Here is a 22836-nt window from a genome sequence, read left to right on the forward strand (position 1 = left end):
TCAATGAGTTCATGTATTGTTATGATCTCTACTTTATCCACTAAGAAGGATTTTCGTAGTTACTTACATCAGGCATTAGCGCAGAATATTACTACCCAAACACAACGATGACGTGTTTGTACAGAGGACAACTAGCGGAGGCAGTCTCCACAGGTCTGTATTGTGTGACTATTGTTCTGCCTGTGACGCCGAAATTGAGATTTGAAAGGACAATCGCTTGTTGCAGTATGTAGACGCCTTGTATATAAATGCAGAATTTCATTCTTAGACATTCGGTATGCAATGATGAAATCTCTAATGAGCAGGATAAAACAATGAGTCAGGCTGAATGAAACCTTACTATCATGAAATAAATCACTGATGCTCACCTAGTAAAAATGCTCACCTAAAAAAGTCACGTGGGCGTGATTACCACCATATCAAGGGATCTATTACACAACAGCTGGTGAAAGTAAATTTACTATTAATTTACTCCTGTGCAACTGCGTTCTGAAATTAGTATTAGCTGGTGACTGCAACTTATCTCGGAGATTGAAATGATTAATGAGTGTAGTAGGGACAGGAAACCTTGTTAAATTGTTCTAAATGCCTTATCCGCGAGGAAAAACCGGACCGCTATATCTTTCCGTGGGAGCTGTTCAAGAGGGGAATGACAGAGGGTGGATGTGCACGTGGTCCAGTGAGCTGTCTGCCAGGCACTTAAGTGCGACTTGCGGAGTAGCCATGCAGGTGTAGAAGTGATCACACTGCCCGTGTCTGCTTCTTCGCATGCAACATAATTTGATATCAGAAGTGGCGCTGGGTTTCTTTCCACGAATTACATTCAACCATCGACATACTTGCCCTTCATTTTAATTAACTAATTAATTAAGTTGATACCTGCCCCGTTGGCCGTGCGGTCAAACGCACGGCTTTCCGGGCGGGAAGGATCGCCTGGTCCCCGGTACCAATCCGCCCGGCGGATTTGTGTCGAGGTCCGGTGAACCGGCCAGTCCGCGGATGGTTTTTAGGCGGTTTTCCATCTGCCTCGGCGAATGCGGGCTGGTTCCCCTTATTCCGCCTCAGCTGCACTATGTCGGCGATTGCTGTGCAATCAAGTTCTCCACGTACGCGTACACCACCATTACTCTACCACGCAAACATAGGGGTTACACTAGTCTAGTGTGAGACGTTCCCTGGGGCGTCCACGGGGGACCGAACCGCACAGTAACCCTGGGTTCGGTGTAGGGCGGCGGAGGGGTGAAGTGGACTGCGGTAGTCGTCGTGGGGTTGTGGACCACTGCGGCTGCGGCGGGGACGGAGCCTCTCCGTCGTTTCTAGGTCCCCGGTTAACATACAGTACAATTAAATTGATTGAAAAATTGGCGATAAATAGTTCAGTTGAGTCACTTTCGGTATTCACGAACTGCTTCAGGTTATTCAAATAGATTCCCATACCACTGAACCAATTTGATTGACTAATTAATTACTTAAATCGATATCCGTCAATTTTCCTTGCCTCCATCCTCCTCTTGTAAATATTGATGGATCTATTGCAATGTATGTAATATTGTGTAAGCAATTTAGACAGCATGTGGAATATTGTTTATTTAAAGAAATTTACGGGGTACAAGGTGGTGTATGAGTACAGTTTGTCAGGAAATCAATTGCAGTGTGTGTAGAATATTTAAACTCCCGCCGGAGGTTCGAGTACTCCCTCGAGCATGTGTTGTTCTTCGCGTAAGTTAGTTTGATCAGTATGTAAGTCTAGGGGCCGATGTCCTGAGTAGTTCGGTCCCTTAGGAATTCACACACATTTGAACATTTTAATATTTAAATAATTCCGTCGCTTTTTGCATTCCGATCGTGTAAGGAAACGCGTAATTACACCGTCACAGATCGCTGGAACACATCTGAAGAAGTTTCTCGCACACCGTGACCCCCGCACGCTGCCCCAGCCGCTCACCCCGGGGCCCGCGTCGCGTCGGCTGCCTGGCCGCTCAACACTGGCGACAGCCTGCGAAGCGGGGGCGGCGGCGGCGGCGTGCAGTGGTTCTGAGCGCACCTCCTTTCGGCGCCCACAGCCACCTCACGTGGTCTGCACGCGTGAAGCAATCTGCCAGTACTAGCGCACGCCCTTCCAGGGCGAATATCTGACAGGCAATCTATACAGAAATCTGCTCAAGTTAATAAACAATCAAAGCTCGATCACATGATCGTGATGCAGGGGATACAAGGCAGATGCGGTATCTGCTATTACACACACAAATTGACGATCTCACAAAGCCAGTAGCAGGCTGACTCGAAATAGAGTTTAAAGAAATATCGGTGCACACAAAGAGAGAGACAGAGCTGCAGTTTTTCTTTCCAGATGACATAGGAACTAGGATGTCATAATTCATTCATCCGTGGGATCTAAGCTGCCTCGGCCTTCCTGGCGCATTTTCACGAACTGCTTCAGGAGTTATTAAATCTAGTGCAGAATATCTCATGTTGAACATGTCACAAATGTTGCTTCAGAAGACGTGCCACAGGAAATGTTAATTAAATTGTTAGTATAGGTGTTTGAACAGTTTGCTCCACACAGTTTAAAACTACTTGAAATAAAAAAAAAAAAGATCGACAAAGCTCAGTAGTTTGCGTGCATAAACATCTCTGTTATGTTTTTCACGAGAAATTTCGTTAAATAATCCATACCTATTATTATTTGACGTCACAATTGGAAGCGGTGATGTATGAAATGATAGTTGGAATGTCAAATTTCGATGTGAATTTATACCGTCACGGTTATAAAGTTTCGGAAATTGACAGCGAATACATAAAATTAGAGACAAATACCGTGAAAATAATCCTGTGTAAAATCAATAAGACTGCGTGTTCTGTAGGAGGAGATTAAATTAATGCTACATATACACATCTTAATAGTGAAGAGAGGCGGCATTCTAGAGACGTGACGTAAAGGCCAAACGGCAATATTACCCCGCAAATGAGCAATACAACCTAACATCGGACCATGAAGTCTGTGTGCAAGAGGAAGCTTACCAGTGGCGGTGGTAACTGTGGTAAAGCACTTACATCTCCTCTGACAACGGGCGTTAGTGTTTATTACCTCGTAGGTTGCCGCTGGCTGTCGGTTGTGGAGGATCATTTTTCGAACCGTAACCTAACGTAAACTTCGTAAACAGTACGTGTCATACACCTCTCGACACATATGTAGGGTTTGTGTTACAAAGAATCGCTGTTTTCTTTGGTGTGCAAGGTAGTCGTTTTATCCCTTTACAGATTGTCGCCATAGTTTATTGTAGACAAAACTGCGTGGAGAATGTATCCCATGCACTGGGGATATACTTCTTACATTGCAGTATTAAGAGCGTTGCATTCTGCTCGGCTAATAGGTCGGAAGCTGTACAGCCCTAGCGTTGTAGCGTGTTTTAAGTGCAGAACCGTGTAGCCTTAGGGATGCATGTGTTTATGTTCCACAATAATTTCCCTCTTACCAGTCTCGTCTTGGTACTGAGCTCAGACACTAGAACAATATTTCTGAATCTATAGCGCAGTTGATTTACGTGTAATGCTTCAAAGTACGTTCGTCTGGAGTCCGATCTTGCATAAACCACACGTTTCTTATTCATAACCATCTGTTCTATCACCACAACACTCCCGTATCTACTGTTCACCGGGAGGGAGTGCTAACCTACTACACATGCGCTCATCTGGAGTGATCTTGTGCACATGAATGGGTGCCACGAGTAAATTTTATTTGGAATAGTGTTCGCTGAACATCATTATGGACTCTGTTCCTTCACGAGACGTGAAACGTAGCGGTCTACTTCTGGTCAGCTGGAAATTAAATCAGCGACAGTGTTGCAGCGAGACTTGCTCAAAGACAATACAAGGGGGTCTTTTAATCTCTAACTTCTTCCTAGGAATGCAAGAGTGCTCTGTACTCCCATCTGCCTGGGGAAAGAGGGGCAATCGTAATCGTGAGTTATGCCCTACGGCTCGAAGTGCTAGAAATATGTAAATGGCTGAATGGCATACTTTAGTGTGTACATTAGAGAATTAACAGTTAATGGACGTACTGCACTGTCATCTATCTACATTCGCAGTGCTAAGCACAAAGTAGTGGAGGGGTAGTTTAGCGATGATACAGAAACTGGAAAGCATGCTGCTGTGTCATTGGTCGGCGTTAAAATTACGGAAAAAAACTAGTAAAATGGAATAAACTTATCACACTTTCAACTGTGACGCTTATTACAGTACATCGACGGTGTGTTTTGCATCCCATCTGTCCACTGGTACACTGTCGATTACCACATAATGATTGACTGACAACACTAGTTTGAGATGAGGAAAGAGTCTCGGTGAAGGGGCAGCACCTCCCGGGGAAGGCCAGCACAGAATTAGTGGTTGTGTACATGACCGCAGAATGAGTAAGCAGTCGAAATGGAACACTGAGTCATCTGCTACCCCGTCACTGTGAAACATGAGTTTAAATGTAGAGGTCATCATTCACATTCAGGCTGGTGTTTGGAAACGCTCCACAGTGCCACAAAACTCTTCCAGATTCCTAATGTTGTGACTTTCTTTCATTTCAGTCATGCAGTGTGTGCGTTGTGGACGCAGCAGCGCGCGATTTACACCGTATGCTGCCCAGTTTTCTGTGAGAGCCACTGGATCGAAACACGTTAATGTCAGTTTAGTACCTGATACACCCCTCAGAGTCATGGTGGAAAAAACAAAAGGTATGGTGGTGTACAAAGCTGCAGTTGAAACCTGGTAATCAGGGGAAGGCAGGATTCGGTCACGATTGTGGACGGGGTCGTGATCAGTCACTAGTGGTTGCCTTTCACAGTTAAACACAATTTATTTTAAACCGGTAATTCCAGACTCAACAATAAATAATAATACCACACGTTACTAATGAACGAATAAACAACTATGTAAATAACACTGTTTTCAGTGAGTTACAATTTAGCAAATCACTATCAAATACAGATACAGCAAGTAATGTTTTAAAAGCAAGCCACTATGATCTGGGCAGAAAGCCTTACACGCCAGAAATGGCAATAATTTGAGAATTGTTTAAAACTCGCAGCAACTTACGAATTACAGGTATTGAAATATTAAAGGAAAGTCGCCACAAACACAGCAGAAGGCATCAGACGCCAGGAATGGCAGTAAATAAGGTTTTAAAGGCTTACTGCGTAAATACAAATTACCAAATTACCAAATTAGAATTTTTACGCAAGTGATCACAATCACGGCTGAAGGCCTTACACGCCAGGAACGGCAATAATATAAAAAAATTAGAAACCTGTTGTAAAACAGCAAACACAATAGCAAAGGTTAATTAAAGAAACAAGCAACTGATCACCAAATGGGTGAAATAAGATGATGGTAAACTTTGTAACACAACCCTTAACATGCACTGAACACTACACTGCTAGATTTATTCCAGAAGGCGCTCGAAACTATTGACTGGACACATAAAACCTTTAATGTAGGCATTACCAGGTATTGTAATAAATAATACAATAATAAAACACAAGGACCAGTACATAAGTTCCTTAAAAAGTCTGAGGCAGATTATACCTGCAGAAGGCGTGGATTGAAGGAGCGTTACACTGAACTACTGGTCATCAGACATTTGTTTTTTCCACTGCGACTTCAGAGTTTGTGTCACGTTCCAAACTGACATTAACATTTTCTGATCCATTGCATCTTACAGAAAACTAGACATCACACGGTGTAAATCATGTTGCTACTCCCACAGCAAAACTCACACACACACACACACACACTCACAAACTGGATGATTTTAAATAAGAGGCATTAAAAGATAACAGAGACTGGATGGAGTGATCGGAAGAGATGGAGCTGTAACGAGGTACGATTGAATGGCCGACTGATGATGCATTCTAGAGAGAGAGGGAGGGAGGGAGGGAGGGAGGGAGGGAGAGAGATGGTGCCGCAGGTCATCTGACCATTTTTTCGTTTTTCTAACAAGATGCATCAGTCGTGTGATACAGCGTGCGTTCGACTCCTATGCAACTACATTTTCTGTGTGTGACTTACAGCACTGTCTACTTGCAATCGTTAATATGGAACCTCTCGGTCATCATAGCACTTCCATCTCATGTGGGATGAAACGTGATCATCCCGTTTCGACACATACCTCTACACGAACTACGATTTCTCTGACGTACTCCATTCCCCTGTCGCATCTTGGGTATAAAATCGAGACTTCGGCTTCGTAACTGTAGTGACACTAAGTTAGAGACAGGTATTTGTGAGGTTCTGCAATCTTTCCGTATACATCTGCTTGACGGATGTCCTGTTTCCAGAGTTAGTGGCTGCATGACGTGTAATTTCACATGTCAGACGCCACTGCTATGCGTTATGTTTCCTTGTAAGAGCTATTCTCCGTTACTAACCATCATTTCGTAAAGGACTGATACGAGCACAGTATAATTTCTGAACTGGGATCGGATGTGAACAATGGACGCTATACATCTCTGGAAAGCTACGTTGTGCATGTATCACACTGAATCGATATTTTAAGGAATAGTTTTTTTCATTTTGCAGTGTCTTACGAAGCATATATGTCATGGGCTGGAAATAGATTTCTTGCATTGGATTGTTAATAGCGTTACCTTACATGCGACTAAAAAGTCGGAAACTGCAGCAACCAAACATTATAGCCTGTTTTAGGTGCAGAACCATGATGCCTTAGGAGTGCGTTTGTTCGTGTTCTCTCTTACCAGTACCTTCCTGGTACTGATTCCAAACATTAGAACAACAGAATTGATAACGTAATTGAGTTATATAAAAATTCTTTGAACTACATCCGTCTGGAGATCTTTCGTGCATACAAGCCACCTTCTTCTAGTTCTTCTTAACAGTCTGCTATTACAACAGAACACTTTCAAATCTACTACTCTACACCGACAAGGAGTGCTAACGTCCGCGACATGCGAGCATCTGCAGAAATCTTGTGCACTTGGACGAGCGCGGAACACCAGTTACGGACCCGGCAAGCTCCATACATTCACGAGACGCAGAACGCAACGGCCTACTTCTGCTCAGCTGCAGATTAAATCGGTGACGGTGCTGCAGGGCGGGTTGGTCAAAGACGGTGCGAGGGGGTTTTTCAGTTTCTATCCCAAGAATGCGAGAATATCCCATCCGCAGAGAAAAATATCGTAAATTACGCACTATTCTCGAGGTGCTAGAAACATGTAAACCACTGTCTGGTGTACTTTGATTATATATATATTCAAGAATTAACAATGACTGGAAGTACTGCACAGTCACCTACAGGGTGATCAAAAAGTCAGTATAAATTTGGAAACTCAACAAATCACGGAATAATGTAGATAGAGAGGTACAAATTGGCACACATGCTGGGAGTTACATGGGTTTTATCAGAACCAAAAAAATACAAAAGTTCAAAAAATGTCCGACATGGGGCGCTTCATCTGATCAGAATAGCAATAATTAGCATAACAAAGTAAGACAAAAGCAAAGATGATTTTCTTTACAGGAAACGCTCAATATGCCACCATCATTCCTCAACAATAGCTGTAGTCGAGGAATAATTTTGTGAACAGCACTGTAAAGCATGTCCCGAGTTATGGTGAGGCATTGGCGTCGGATGTTGTCTTTCAGCATCCCTAGAGATGTCGGTCGATCACGATACACTAGCGACTTCATTTAACCCTAAAGCCAATAATCGCACGGACTGGGGTCTGGGGACCTGGGAGGCCAAGTACACGATCACCACCAAACAACGCGCGCTAGAGATCTTTCACGGAACTAGCGATATGGGGTGGTTCTAATAAAACCCCATGTCATTCCAAGCATGTGTGTCAATTTTTACCTATCTACATTATTCCGTGGTTTATTAAGTTTTCAAATTTATACTGACTTTATGATCACCCTTACTACATTCGCAATGGTACTCGCAAAGTAGAGGAGGGGTGCTTTAGCGATGATAGTGAAACTGGGAAGCATGATTTTGTAGCATTGGTCGGTTTTGACTTTACTCAATTGCTAAAATTGTTTGTACTATTAACTGTGGTGCTTACTATTACAGTACATCGGCGGTGTCTCTTCCATCCAATCTGTCCACTGGTACACTGTTGATTACCACATAATGATTGACTAACATCACTTGACTGAGATGGAGAAGGTGTCTTGGTAGAGGGTAACATCTTCTGGGTAAGGCTCAGTGATCGCACAAATGACTGCAACATGAGGAATCATTCGAAATGGAACTTTGAGCCATCATCTATTCTGTCACTGTGCCAGATGACTTTAAATGTAGAGGCTGTCAATCACGTTTGGACAGCAGTTTGGAAAAGAGCCACAATGCTGCAAAACTCTTTCAGTTTCCTTTTGTTGTGACTGTCTTATTCAAAATCATCCAGCGCGCGCGCGCGCGTGTGTGTGTGTGTGTGTGTGTGTGTGTGTAGTGGAACAAGGCAGGCGTCACCCTACTCCCCACCTGTTGCCGATGTATCCAAGATGGCGGCGATGACGTCATTCAATATAGCGGCGATGACGTCATCCAATATGGCGGATTTTGGTGGGAAGTTTGAAATTTGGTGGGAAGAAGGTCAATTGGGAATTTCGGTGTATATTCGGTCAATTTATGCCTATTCCCTCGTCATTTTTCGTAATTCTATCGATTTTATGTCAGATCTATCCATATGATCATGACATAACCTCTGGTTCCATGTTTTGAAATTGCTTGTAAATGTAGCACAGCTGCTAACACCTAGCCCAAATGCAGTGATCAAGACTGCGCGGGATTAGTCAAGCGGTCTGAGGCACTGCAGTCGTGGACTGTGCAGCTGGTCCTGGTGGAGATTCGAGTGCTCCCTTGGGCATCGGTGTGTGTGTTTTGTCCTTAGGATAACTTACGTTAAATAGTGTGTAATCTTAGGGACTGATGACCTTAGCAGTTAAGTCCCATAAGATTTCACACACATTTGAACATTTTTTTTTTACAGTGATCTGGAGCCGTAATATAGCACTATACTCGAATGTATCCAGTCACCTCCACATTCGGAGAGCGTTTGCTCTGTTTTCTGTATGTCTGTGTATAAGCATGCCTCGCAAAAGGCTCCCAGGACCCTAAGTAGACCCGAGTAAGTGTTTGAATGTGGATCTGCCACACATTATATCCAGAGCAATGTTGAGATGCGGATCCACAATTTGCGTCGCACGGGATAGGGTTTCAGGGTGGAGTCGCCACGCACAATGTACGAAGTGGTGTCTTGGTGCAGATCCACAATATATCACATCCAAGTTAGGTGTGGGTGTATATAGCCTGTGACAGATCCACACCCAAACGCAATGTTCGGAGGCGGATCCACCACATATCACATCTGTGATAGAGTTTGCGGGGACCAAATATGTGTTGTATCTGGACACGTACTCTATGTTCGAAGTTTGGTCCACAACCTTGGCGCGAGGGTTGGGGAGGAGCTGGGTCCTGGGGGCCGTCTGTGAGGCACGAATCTACACAGACATACAGAAAACAGAGCAAACGCACTCTGAATGTGGAGGTGACTGTATATAGTCTAGTACAGTGCTTTATTACGCCTCCCAATCAGTGCATTTGGGCTAGGTATTGGCAGTTGTGAGGTTATGTCATAATCGCATGGATAGATCTGACGTAAATCGATAGAATTGCGAAAAATAACGAGGGAATAGGTATAAATTTACCGAATATAAACCGAAATGCGGGGTAATTGAGGAAGTACTTGGGTTTCTTCTGGTTTGCACAGAACAATTTGTACATGGGAACAAGTATGTGGCAAAAAGAATTATCTGAGAAAAGTCGACATCAAAATGAAGGGAATCAGGGAGGCAGCCAATTTTTTCCATCGAGGCTGCATTATATTGTATGTCTATTGTGGTAGTTTATTATAGTGAAACCGGGAAGAAAGATGTATGTCATCCGCTTGAAATATATTTCTTACATTGGAGTATTAACAGCACTACATTCCATACTACTGATAGGCTGGAGAAGCAGGCGAGGTACTCTAATAATAAGCATCACAGTTGATAGTGTGAATAATTTTAGCAATTTTACAGCAATTTCAACACCAACCAATGATCTCACAGCACATTTCCCAATTTCAGTATCATAGCTAAAGCTATAATGTTATTATAGCCCACTTTAAATGCAGAACGTTGTAGCTTTAGGACTGTATGTGTTTATGTTCTCTCTTACCGATACCTTTCAGGAACCGATACTAGACTCTAGGACATTGGTTTAGAGTTGATAAAAATGGATCTAAGCACTACAAGGCTTAAGATCTGAGGTCATCAGTCCCCTAGAACTTAGAACTACTTAAACATAACTAACCTAAGGAAATGTCACACATCCATGCCACAGGCAGGATTCGAACCTGCGACCGCAGCAGCTGCATGGTTCCAGGCTGAAGCTCTAGAACCGTATGGCCACTGTGGCTGGCTTTAGAGTTGATAGCTTGGTTGATTTAGGTAAAAATGCATCGAACTCCATCCATCTGGATCCCCATCGCGCATCAAAATCATTCGTTTCTTGTTCTTAACTGTGTAGTATTACAACATGACCTCTGGAAATCTGTTACTATACATCGATAAGGAGTGCTAAGCTCCTTGACATGGGTGCATCTCGAGAAATATTGTGCACTTGTCCTGGCGAGGACTTGGTACGCTTCATTCATTCTTGAGATGTGGAATGTAGCGACCTATTTCTGGTAGGATGCAGATTAAATCAGTAGAAGTGCTGCAGGGTGGGCTGGTCAACGACAGTGCGAGAGGGTCTTTCACAATCTAATTTTACCCTAATACAACGAGAATGCTCTGTGACATCACCATAAATTGTGCACTATCCTCAGGGTGTTAGAAACATGTAGAGCATTTTCTGATATACTTTGATGATGTATGTGCTCGAGAATTAACATTGAATGGACGTATTGCAAAGTCATCTGTCTACATTTGCTGTGATACTCATAATCTGGAGAAAGGGTGCTTTAGCTATGATACTGAAATTGGGAAATGTGCTGTCGGATCATTGGTTGGTGTTGAAATTGCTGCAAAATTGCTAAAATTGTTCACACTATCAACTATGATACTTATTATTAGAGTACATCGATGTTTTTTCTATCCCATCTTTCCAATGGTACACTATTGGTTACCACATAATGATTGACTGACATCGCTTGTTTGAGATGGAGAGAGAGTTTTGCCAGCTGGGCTATACCATCTGGGGTGGATAGCACCGAAACAGTGATCACGTCCATGTCTGCAATATGAGGAATCAGTCGAAATGAAAAGTAGAGTTATCAGCTATTCCGTCAGTGTGAGAGACGAACCTAAGTGTAGAGCTCGAGAATCACCTTTTGACTATAGTTTGGAGACTCTACACACTGCAAACACTCTTTTCCTAAGTCCTCATGTTGTAACTGTCTTTTATTTAAAATCAGCCGATGTGTGGCATGTTATGGTATCTGCTGTAACAACATGATTTACACTGTGCAGTGTCTAGTTTCCTGTAAAAGGCTGTGGATCAGAACTTCTTAATGTCAGTTTACAATCTGGCACAGGCTTCGAAGCCATGGCGGAAAAACAAAATGTTTGGCAATGTACAAAAGCGTGTTGGAAAACAGTGTTTGAAACAACTAAACATGACCAGAGGGAGCGTCTTTTGCGACTTAGTATAATCTGTGGGATTCGATCATTCACCTAGAGTATAGGTGATGAAACTTTAAAGTGGACTCTGCAGTGTCTTTATTCGGTGAGGGACGGGGTATACCGTTAGGAATGCTTGGAAGGCTGCATGCTGCGCTATTCTGGGGAGCATTGTGAAATCTCCCTCCCCACGCTGGAGCCCCACCACAGCCTTGCGTCATTGCACGAGCAATGGTGAGTAGATCAGTTCTATATCGGATGAAGTTAGTGGAGCTTCTATAGCTCTTAATTTTTCTCTGTTTGTGGGTAGAGAATAACGATTATAGCATGTTGGACTGGTAGATTTGAATCGACACGGATCTGCTACGGTCTGTAGTATCTGTATCTAGTTCGGAGATGTACCACATTGCACACATTTCCACCGAATGGTCAAAACACAGTCCTGTTCCACTAACTCAGGTCGTTATGTTTCTACATGGGTTGCAGAAGCTTGTGGATATGTCTTCTCCGACTTCTGCTCAGTTCCGACTTAAATTGGAACGATCACATGCGCTAGGCTGTAGAAATGGGAGCAGTTGCGAGATGTGTTGGAATTTTACTGAAGCAGGTAGGTTTAGGAATGGTGACTCATTTCGAGATATGGGAGTGCCAGAAATCTGACTGAGTAGTGGTTGTAACGATTAAAGGAGTTGTCAATAGGATCCAACATATGTACGTGCTTCAATGGAAAGAGCTGATTCCAAATCATGGGTATCATTTCTAGTGGATAGCACAACAATATATATCTGAGAAGCTAGTGTACATTTACTTATGACCTCAATTAGCACACCATCTACTAATGTTTGTGATCCTTCTCAATCAACCATGGTCTATAGCTCAGGGGATATAAAGCGGAACCTCTGATGTGGTCTCGAGACAGAATGCAGCATGAATACTATAGAATTATCTAGCTGGGGTGGTGGGAGGGAGTCGCAAATACTGCTTACATACCGCGTTCCTTAGCCGAATCACTTTCAAAATGCAGTAATTATATCACTTGTTTGCTTCGTGGGCTACGTGTTGGTCTGATAATACACATTCCTATGATCACCATCACGGCATTTCTCCGGAAAAAAAACCCATCTCATTCAGAGGTAATGTCGTACCTTGATTCGTAAAGTAGGTATAGCTTTTAACATGGATATTTGTGTGCACCTGTAGAACCAAGATCGCTTGTGATAGTAACATACAGTAGTTGTTGGGATCGAGTTTTTTAACATCTGGTCGATTACGTCTCTCTTTCTAAGACACAGTGGTAGCACTCGCAAGAGAAACCTAAGAGACATGTCCACACATCGTTGATTTTCGGTCGGTATTTCGTATCATAGGCAATCACCTATTGACGAAGTATTGTACTTAGTAGTAGGGGGTGCATGATCGGTTCACCTTGAGCCTAAGGCTTATAAAGTATGTGTTTGTCTTTTGACATATGCAAAGGAAATGACTATGTCCATTCATGAGGAAGGTGTGGATTTGACATCTAGTACTGTGATAGCAAAGGGTCATAAGAATGGTACTGATAATTCTATTTCCAGAGCCATAGCCATCAAAAGGGTGTATTTCCGATACTTCACTCATTGTCGAATGTCATTCAACTGAGACCGCGATCTTAACATTTAGTTTTTTTTTTTTTTTTTTTTTTTTTGTGGTTTTAGGGCGCACAACTTCAATGGTCATTAGCGCCCTGACTACTCTAAGAATACACCGCGAGGCACAAGTTGACCACAACAACTAAAAGGGAAAACACGATAAAAGACAGACTGACAGGCATAGGATTAAAAAACAGCATCATCAAATGTCCTTAGCGAGGTGTGTCAAATTGATAAAACGAAGAACACGAGCAGCTGCTCGTGGGTCATCCGCTAAAATGGCATCGAAAGTATTTGGCAGGTTAAGATCGAGGCGCAGTGTGTTAAGATCTGGACAGGACAGTAAAATGTGTCTAACCGTCAGCAAGTGCCCACATGGGCAGAACGGCGCCGGCGCAGCCGTCAGCAGATGGCGATGGCTGAACCGGCAGTGTCCAATTCTTAACCGGGCTAAAATGACCTCCTCCCGCCGAGAAGGGCGTGAGGAGGACGTCCAAGCCACAGGAAGAGGTTTTAAGGCCCGAAGCTTGTTGTCGGTAAGTGCAGCCCAATCGGCATGCCACAGAGATAAGATGCGCCGACAAATCACCCTGCTAAAATCGGACGAAGGGACACAACAAAAAGCTGTCCGAGGCTGGAGGACCGCAGCCTTGGCCGCGGCATCTGCAGCTTCGTTCCCAGGGATACCGACATGGCCAGGAACCCACATAAAGCTAACTGGAGAACCGACGTCCACCAGCTGCTGAAGAGAGCGTTGGATCCGGTGTACGAAAGGGTGAACCGGGTACGGATCACTGAGGCTCTGGATGGCGCTCAGGGAATCTGAGCAGATGACATAAGCAGAATGTCGGTGGCGGCAGATGTAAAGAACAGCCTGGTAGAGGGCAAAGAGCTCAGCTGTGAAGACAGAACAATGGTCATGGAGCCGGTATTTGAAACTTTGTGCCTCAACAATAAAGGAACACCCGACCCCGTCATTGGTCTTAGAGCCATCTGTATAAATGAATGTCATGTCGATGAACTTTGAACGAAGTTCTAAAAAACGGGAGTGGTAGACCGAACCGGGGGTGACCTCTTTTGGGAGCGAGCTGAGGTCAAGGTGAACGCGGACCTGAGCCTGGAGCCAAGGTGGCGTGCGGCTCTCGCCCACTCGAAAGGTTGCAGGGAGTGAAAAATTAAGGTGTTGAAGGAGGCGACGAAAGCGAACTCCAGGGGGTAGCAGGGCAGAGACATACAACCCGTATTGACGGTCAAGAGAGTCGTCAAAAAAGGAACGATAAGACGGATGGTCGGGCATTGACAGTAGCCGACAGGCATACCGACAAAGCAGTATATCGCGCCGGTAGGTGAGTGGCAATTCGCCAGCGTCAGCATGAAGACTCTCTACGGGACTGGTATAAAATGCTCCGATCGCAAGTCGTAAACCCCGATGTTGTATGGAGTTGAGGCGGCGTAAGATGGATGGCCGTGCAGAGGAGTATACGAAGCTCCCATAATCCAGCTTGGAGCGGACGATCGACCGATATAGACGAAGTAGGACGGTTCGATCCGCTCCCCACGACAGACCACTGAGAACACGGAGGACATTTAAAGAACGGGTACAACGGGCGGCCAAATAGGACACATGTGGAGACCAGCTAAGTTTCCCGTCAAATATAAGGCCTAAAAATTTGGTTGTCTCCACGATTGGGAGAGCAACGGGACCGAGTCGTAAGGACGGTGGGAGAAACTCTTTGTAGCGCCAGAAGTTAATACAGACCGTCTTCTCGGCAGAAAAACGGAAGCCATTGGCGACACTCCAGGAGTAAAGACGGTCAAGAGAACGCTGAAGACAGCGCTCCAGTACACGTGTACACTGCGCGCTGCAATAGATGGTAAAATCGTCCACGAAAAGGGAGCCTGATACATCAGCTGGGAGGCAATCCATTATTGGATTGATAGCGATGGCGAAGAGAGCGACGCTCAAGACTGAGCCCTGTGGCACCCCATTCTCCTGGCGAAAGGTGTCGGACAGGACAGAACCCACACGTACCCTGAACTGTCGATCCATTAAAAAGGAACGAATAAAAAGAGGAAGGCGACCGCGAAGGCCCCATGTATGCATGGTGCGGAGAATGCCCGCCTTCCAACAGGTGTCGTAAGCCTTCTCCAAATCAAAGAACACAGCCGCGGTCGGGCGCTTCCGCAAGAAGTTATTCATAATGAAGGTCGACAAGGTAACCAGATGGTCAACAGCAGAGCGGCGCCTACGAAATCCACATTGTACATTGGTAAGTAGGCGTCGAGACTCGAGCAGCCAAACCAATCGAGAGTTAACCATTCGCTCCATCACTTTACAGACACAGCTGGTAAGCGAGATAGGTCGATAACTGGAAGGCAAGTGCTTGTCCTTCCCCGGCTTAGGAATTGGGACAACAATAGACTCGCGCCAGCATGCGGGAACATGTCCCTCAATCCAGATGCGATTGTATGTACGAAGAAGAAAACCTTTACCCGCAGGAGAAAGGTTCTTCAGCATCTGAATATGAATAGAATCTGGCCCTGGAGCAGAGGACCGTGATCGGCCAAGTGCGTTTTCGAGTTCCCGCATGGTGAATGGGGCATTATAACTTTCACAATTCGAGGAGCGGAAGTTAGGTGGCCTAGCCTCCTCTGCCTGTTTGCGGGGGAGGAAGGCAGGGTGGTAATGAGCGGAGCTCGAAACCTCTGCGAAAAAGCGGCCGAAGGCATTGGAGACAGCCTCAGGGGCTACAAGGACGTCCTTCGCGACCTTCAAGCCAGAAACTGGTGAGTGGACCTTAGTGCCAGATAGCCGGCGCAGGCTACCCCAGACAACAGAAGAAGGAGTAAAACTGTTGAAGGTGCTTGTGAAAGCAGCCCAGCTGGCTTTCTTGCTTTCTTTGATAATACGACGACACTGAGCACGTAATCGTTTATAATTGATACAATTCGCCACTGTAGGGTTTCGTTTAAATGTGCGTAAAGCACGTCGACGAGCACGTAAAGCGTCTCTACATGCCGCGGTCCACCAGGGGACCGGTACGCGACGTGGAGAAGAAGGAGGGTGAGGGATGGAATATTCAGCAGCAGCGAGAATGACTTCCGTGAGGTGTGCGACCTGACGATCGCAACTTGTAAAGGTTTGATCCTGAAAGGTCGCCCTGGAAGAGAAGAGCTCCCAGTCTGCCTTGGAGATGGTCCAATTAGAGAAGCACGGAGAGGGGGTATGCTGCAGGAGATGGATAACACACGGGAAGTGGTCGCTCGAATATGTATCAGAAAGTGCATACCACTCAAACCGGCGTGCAAGTTGGGGAGTACATATAGAGAGGTCTAAATGGGAATAGGTGTGAGATGTGTCCGAAAGAAAGGTTGGGGCGCCAGTATTGAGGCAGACAAGATCGAGCTGGTTGAAAAGGTCTGCTAACAAGGAGCCCCTCGGGCAGGATGCTGGAGAGCCCCAAAGGGGATGGTGGGCATTGAAGTCTCCAGTTAACAAAAGTGGTGTAGGTAGCTGAGCAATAAGTTGCATCACGTCTGCCCTGGTAACGGCAGATGACGAAGGAGTGTAAACGGTACAAAAGGAAAACGTAAAAGTGGGGAGAGTAATGCGGATGGCAACTGCCTGCAGGCCGGTGTGCAACGTGATGGGATCGTAGTAAATATCATCCCGGACCAGCAACATAACCCCTCCATGAGCTGGGAGACCTACCACAGGGGGTAGGTCAAAACGCACAGAGGTGTAGTGTGCCAAGGCAATTTGATCGCATGGGCGTAGCTTCGTTTCCTGGAGGGCTACGACGAGCGGACGGTGCAAGCGGAGCAGCAACTTCAAGTCCTCTCGGTTGGAGCGAATGCTGCGAATATTCCAGTGAATAAGTGCCATCATAAGAAAAGGAAGATGAGAGAAGTGGTCACCTCGAAGGCCGCTTAGGGCCTGGCTTCGAGCGAGCACTGCCGCCGCTATCAGTAGGCGGACAGTCATCGTCCATGTGGTCTATAGGGTCATCGGCCATCTCGGGAGGATGGCCAGGAGGGGGAGCTTCCTCCGCCAGTGAACGGCCAGATGTACGGCTACCAGCGGTGCGGCCAGGCGAAACAGATGACGGCCTGGGGCGGCAACCGCTGGGTGGCGCAGGAGAAGGAATGCGCCGTGGCGGGGAAGGAGAACTGTGCTTCCTATGCGCCTTTTTGGAAGGACGTGTAGTGGAAGTACCGGTCGAAGGCTGGGAGGTCGAGGTACGGAGGAAGTCTGCACGGGATGGTTCCTTCTTGAAGGCCCGTGCATCTGACTTCGATGTCTTCGTCTTAGCAGAAGCTGAGGAAGGTGCTCGTGTCTGTGGGGTGATGGGAGGAAGAGGAGACGTCGACCGCGCGATCTTAGCACTGGCCGAACGGACGACCGTGGTGCTGAAGGTCAGATCGCATGTCTGGGTTGCTACCTCCCGGGTAGTCCGAGGAGAGGCGAGGACAGTACTGTATTTCCCCGCTGGGAGCAGCGTGGGCTTCCTACTAGCCAATAGCTTGCGAGCAGCCGAGGTGGACACTTTCTCTTTGACCCGAATTTCTTGGATACAGCGTTCTTCCTTATAGACAGGACAGTCGCGGGAGGATGCGGCATGGTCACCCTGACAGTTCACACAACGAGGAGACGGAGGTGGACAGTCACCCTCATGGGCATCCCTGCCACAAGTGACACATTTAGCTGCATTGGAACAAGACTGTCTAGTGTGATTGAAACGCTGACACTGGTAACAGCGCGTAGGTGTCGGGACATAGGGGCGAACAGAAATAACCTCGTATCCCGCCTTAATGCGCGATGGCAGCTTATCACTATCGAAGGTCAAGAAAATTGTCCGGGTCGGTACAAGGTCATTGTTGACCTTTTTCATGACCCTATGGACAGCCGTCACGCCCTGCTCAGCGAGGAATGATTGAAGCTCCTCATCAGTCAATCCGTCGAGGGAGCTAGTATACACTACACCACGAGACGAGTTCAAAGTTCGGTGGGCCTCCACCCGGACAGGGAACGTGTACAGGAGGGTGGCCCGAAGCAGTTTTTGTGCCTGAAAGGCACTCTCAGTTTCTAGTAATAAGGTGCCGTTTCGCAACCTGGTACAAGATTTGACAGATCCGGCTATGGCATCTACGCCCTTCTGAATAACGAAAGGGTTGACAGAGGAAAAATCCTTTCCGTCCTCAGATCGAGAAACTACGAGGAACTGTGGGGCAGGCGGTAGTACTTTTGTCACTGTTGGCTGGTCACGTTTCCGTTTTTGAGTCGAAGTCGAAAGAGATGGAGTAGAATCCATTGCGGAGGAATCCCCCATGATTGCCAGCGTCTCCGATGGCGCGCTCCTTCCTTGTGGGGACCCTCTCAGAGGGCACTCCCGCCTTAGGTGAATGTTTACACCTCAGGTCACACCTCCCGAGAAACAGACGGAGGGACCAATCGGCATGGTCAGAAGGTATCAGCTCAGGCAATCACCCCTCCCCGGGCCTGGCCTTTACCAGGGGGTACGCGCGAGCCTTACATGTCTACCCAGGGCGGGGAATTACGCGTTACCCCGTCACCGGCTACGCGTGCGAACGCGTGGGTCGGCCTTCAGGCACGCACAGGGAGGAAGGAAGAAGAGGAAAAAGAAGAGAGAGAGGGAGAAAGAGGACAGACTGTCTCAAACGCCGAGGCGGAGACCAGAGAAGGCAAGGAGAAGAAGGTAATGAGAAGGCAAGGAGAAGAAGGCAAGGAGAAGGCAAGGGAAAAAAGGCAATGAGAGGGCAAGGAGAAAAAGGCAATGAGAGGGCAAGGAGAAAAAGGCAATGAGAGGGCAAGGAGAAAAAGGCAATGAGAGGGCAAGGAGAAAAAGGCAATGAGAAGGCAAGGAGAAAAAGGCAATGAGAGGGCAAGGAGAAAAAGGCAATGAGAAGGCAAGGAGAAAAAGGCAATGAGAAGGCAAGGAGAAAAAGGCAATGAGAGGGCAAGGAGAAAAAGGCAATGAGAAGGCAAGGAGAAAAAGGCAATGAGAAGGCAAGGAGAAAAAGGCAATGAGAAGGCAAGGAGAAAAAGGCAATGAGAAGGCAAGGAGAAGTCAAGGGAATGAGTAAGGAAGACAGTGAGGTCGAGAAGAGCAAGGAAAGGAACCAACAAAAGGAAGGAAGAAACGAGAAGTGAAAAACCAAAATAACATTTAGTTGTAAGTAGAGGGATTAAAGACATTTGTGACCGATTTCTTAGGATGAATGATTTATAAATTGTTCGGTTGACTGCTTCTGCACATTTTGCGGTTTTACTTAATTGAGAGAAGATCGATTGTGGGGTGTGCATCTAGCATGGGAAAGACATGTTTGCCTCTGCTCTAGACATGAGGAACACCTTAGTTGATCTTATAAATTATAGGGATGATTTCGAATCTGTTACATCCCCGAGATTGGTATTTGTGTGCGGAAATCTCATTTTTCGTCTGTTTTTAGTTACTCAGTGGTCTAGAACATGCTCCACGTAGCTAAAGTTTCGAGTTTGTACAGAAATAATTCCCCATCTATATCTCTGGAATTATGTTGCTTGAGCGATCGATAGGATATTGCTGTGTGCGAACCAAGCGAAATTAGATATGTTCTTGTAATACCAGAGTCTGGAGATGGGTGTAGAAATGCGAGCAAGCTGACAGGTCTGGACCAGAAACAGTAACGGTACCGAGGAGGGCAATGAGCCAGTCTTTGCACAACTGTTCTGAGAGTGACTTAGATCCACTGATGGATTTTGTATGGCGAAGGATACGAATTGTATGTTTACTACATCAAGACGGTACGCAGTGATATACTGCTGGGTTGGAGATTAGTTTAACGCTCTAATATTAAAGCTCCTGTTCTCATTGGGATAGCAGTGTAATTGAGTAAGATTCTTTCCATATTTGACGATATGTATGGGACTTTGCGAGGTTTAGTTGTCAGTGCAATATGGCGATCAGTGTAAAATAGTTTATTGCGGCTGTATGTCCGTCTGTAGAAAGAAAGAAATGGTAGACACTGCTTCCCTAGAACTGAGGAGCATCGTGACATAGAACCGGTGTTAGTGTAGGCACACAATTTTTTTGGGTGCTGTGCAGATATAAAAGATAGCTGCACTGTGTGTGTACATACATATTGCATTGTAAAGTTACTGTGGCTTATGTTGTGTAAAATGTATATATATTGCATTGCATAGTTACTGTGGTTTATGTTGTGGCATGACTAGAGAGGATGACTGAGGGACGTATAGATTTAGCATATCCATAACCATGAGGGTATGAGAGAGATTTTTTATGTGGAAAATTATGAACGCTATAGATATTGACATTAGTTCCAAAAGCACAGCTGTCAAGAGGAGATATTACCTGTACATCAATCAGTGTCAGACTGTAGCTGCCATTGTAATATTTAGCCGTGGTTACACTGGTGAGTATGCTCCTGGCTTCCAATATTAGAGTGAGTATCGTATGTATTTGATGCTCTGTAGACAACTTTCCAGGTTTAACTGTCAATGCTATTTAGCGGTCTGTGCAAAATAATTTCACCACTGAAAGTCCTGTCTGCAGAAAGAAAGAAAAGGTGGATGGTGCTTTGATACTGACGGCATCAGTTATCGGAGAGTAAATTTCGATAAGAGCCAAATAGTATGCTCGATTCATTCACATCCCGTGTGCTGAGATATAGGAGCCTCTGCATAGCTGTGGGAACGTTTGTGTGTCTTGAAAGAAGGAAGAGTAACACATGATGGACTGGGGTATGACGTTAGGACCGCTGGGAAGAGTGCATTCGATGTTATTCTGCGCTATTAGCAGTTAAGCACGGTTACACGTCTCATGTCACGCTCGGAGCAATGCTACTCAGTCATCAATGGTAAAGACACTTGCTGCCTTGAGGCGTCTCATTTACGAGACCAGCGTGAGCGTGCCTTGGAGTTATGTGATGTCAGTAAAACACTGGATGTGTACTTGAAAATAGAGACAACTTCCACCTGCATCCGGCGGCGGCTCGTGGCTGTGACAGCGCTCGCCTCTTGAGCGCCTTCAGTCCTGCCCGATTGCGTCAGCAATGGTGCCTAGGTGAACACATATTTGGAGAGGAATTTCTCCAGTTTCAAGTATGAAATGGATGTCGCCGCCTAATGTGTGTGGGCATCTGTACGTGGTTTAGCAGCTGACGGCCGTGTCACTTCGCAGGGCTGCAAGTAGCCTTTTTAGCGGTCTGCAGGGGGTGGCAAGATGGTGTCTGCATACATTTTTTGCACATTTGTTGCATTGTTTTGCAAGCAGGTCTGTAGGCTGTGCTATGCATTATTTGGGTAGTTTATGGGTTGATTTCATGTCTGCACATCTGTATACTGCATTATTTAGGAGGACTCTGCATGTCTGCACTGAAATTATTTCAGTAAATTAGGAGTTGTTTGCATGTCTGCAGAGCATTATTTAGGAGTAGTTTACAGGTCTGTGGGCTGTGTAGCATGACCCCAAACATGTGTTTCATATCTGCGATAAATATACTCCCTAAGTAAATTGTTCCAAAATAAATGAAGTACATTCCTTCCTCTCTCCAGCAGCCCAGTGCAGGCTGAGTCCTTTTCACACTCCTACCTTACTCTGTCCAGCAGCCCAGTGCAGGCTGAGTCATTTTCGCGCCATTTTCCTCCTTCAGACCATCTTGGATTACTTCACAGGACGGATGACAGCACCCTCTGGTGGCAGTATTGTGTACTAGGCTAGATCTGTGGTGGAGATATTGTCTGCAAAATAAAGACTTATATCCAGGAGAGGGAGAGTCATTTTCCCATTATTTCCCACCCACCATCTTGGATTACATCACAGAATGGAAGACAGTGATCTCTGGTGGTGGTACTGTGTGCTAGGTCAGTTGGAGTGCGGACCTCCTGGTGAACACACTGGATGTTGGTGCTGTCTCTAATTGTTTAAATAAGGACTGGTGCATTATTTCGACAATTGACAATTACCAAGCATGTTTGCAGAGTCCTTTATATGGATTATTATTTTGACAATTTGCGAATTGTTTGGCTCTCTGTACGTAAATGTATTGCATTATTTACGAGTGGTTTGCATGTCTGTACGCAGTGGAATGCGTTATTTTGACAGTTTACAATTGGAAAGTGCATGTGCAAAGCATTATACATGAGTTATTTGGGATTAGTTTGCAGGTCTGTATGGTGTGTGGCATGTCAGAGCGTGTGTTCTGTATCACTGTGATAAATATACTCCATCCCTAAATAAATTGTTCTAAAATAAATACACACCTTACCTCACGAATTCCTGGAAGAGGTGCTGGTTGAGTAACTGAGTTTAGTGGAGGTGAGCTTTGTTTCCCACAATTTTCTTAGGTTGGCAGAGATAGCCGAAGTGACCTTTCTTTACTGCCAAAATTCAAACTTGGCGCCAGTTCATAGGATGAGGTGACAGTCAGGTGACTTAGATTAGTGGAGGTAGCCAAGTGTCTGATCTTCACTATTCAAGATTAAATCTAACTTTGGCACAGAAAGGGGTGAATTATA

The sequence above is a fragment of the Schistocerca serialis genome, chromosome 1 (genome assembly GCF_023864345.2).
Source record: "Schistocerca serialis cubense isolate TAMUIC-IGC-003099 chromosome 1, iqSchSeri2.2, whole genome shotgun sequence".
NCBI lineage: Eukaryota > Metazoa > Arthropoda > Insecta > Orthoptera > Acrididae > Schistocerca > Schistocerca serialis.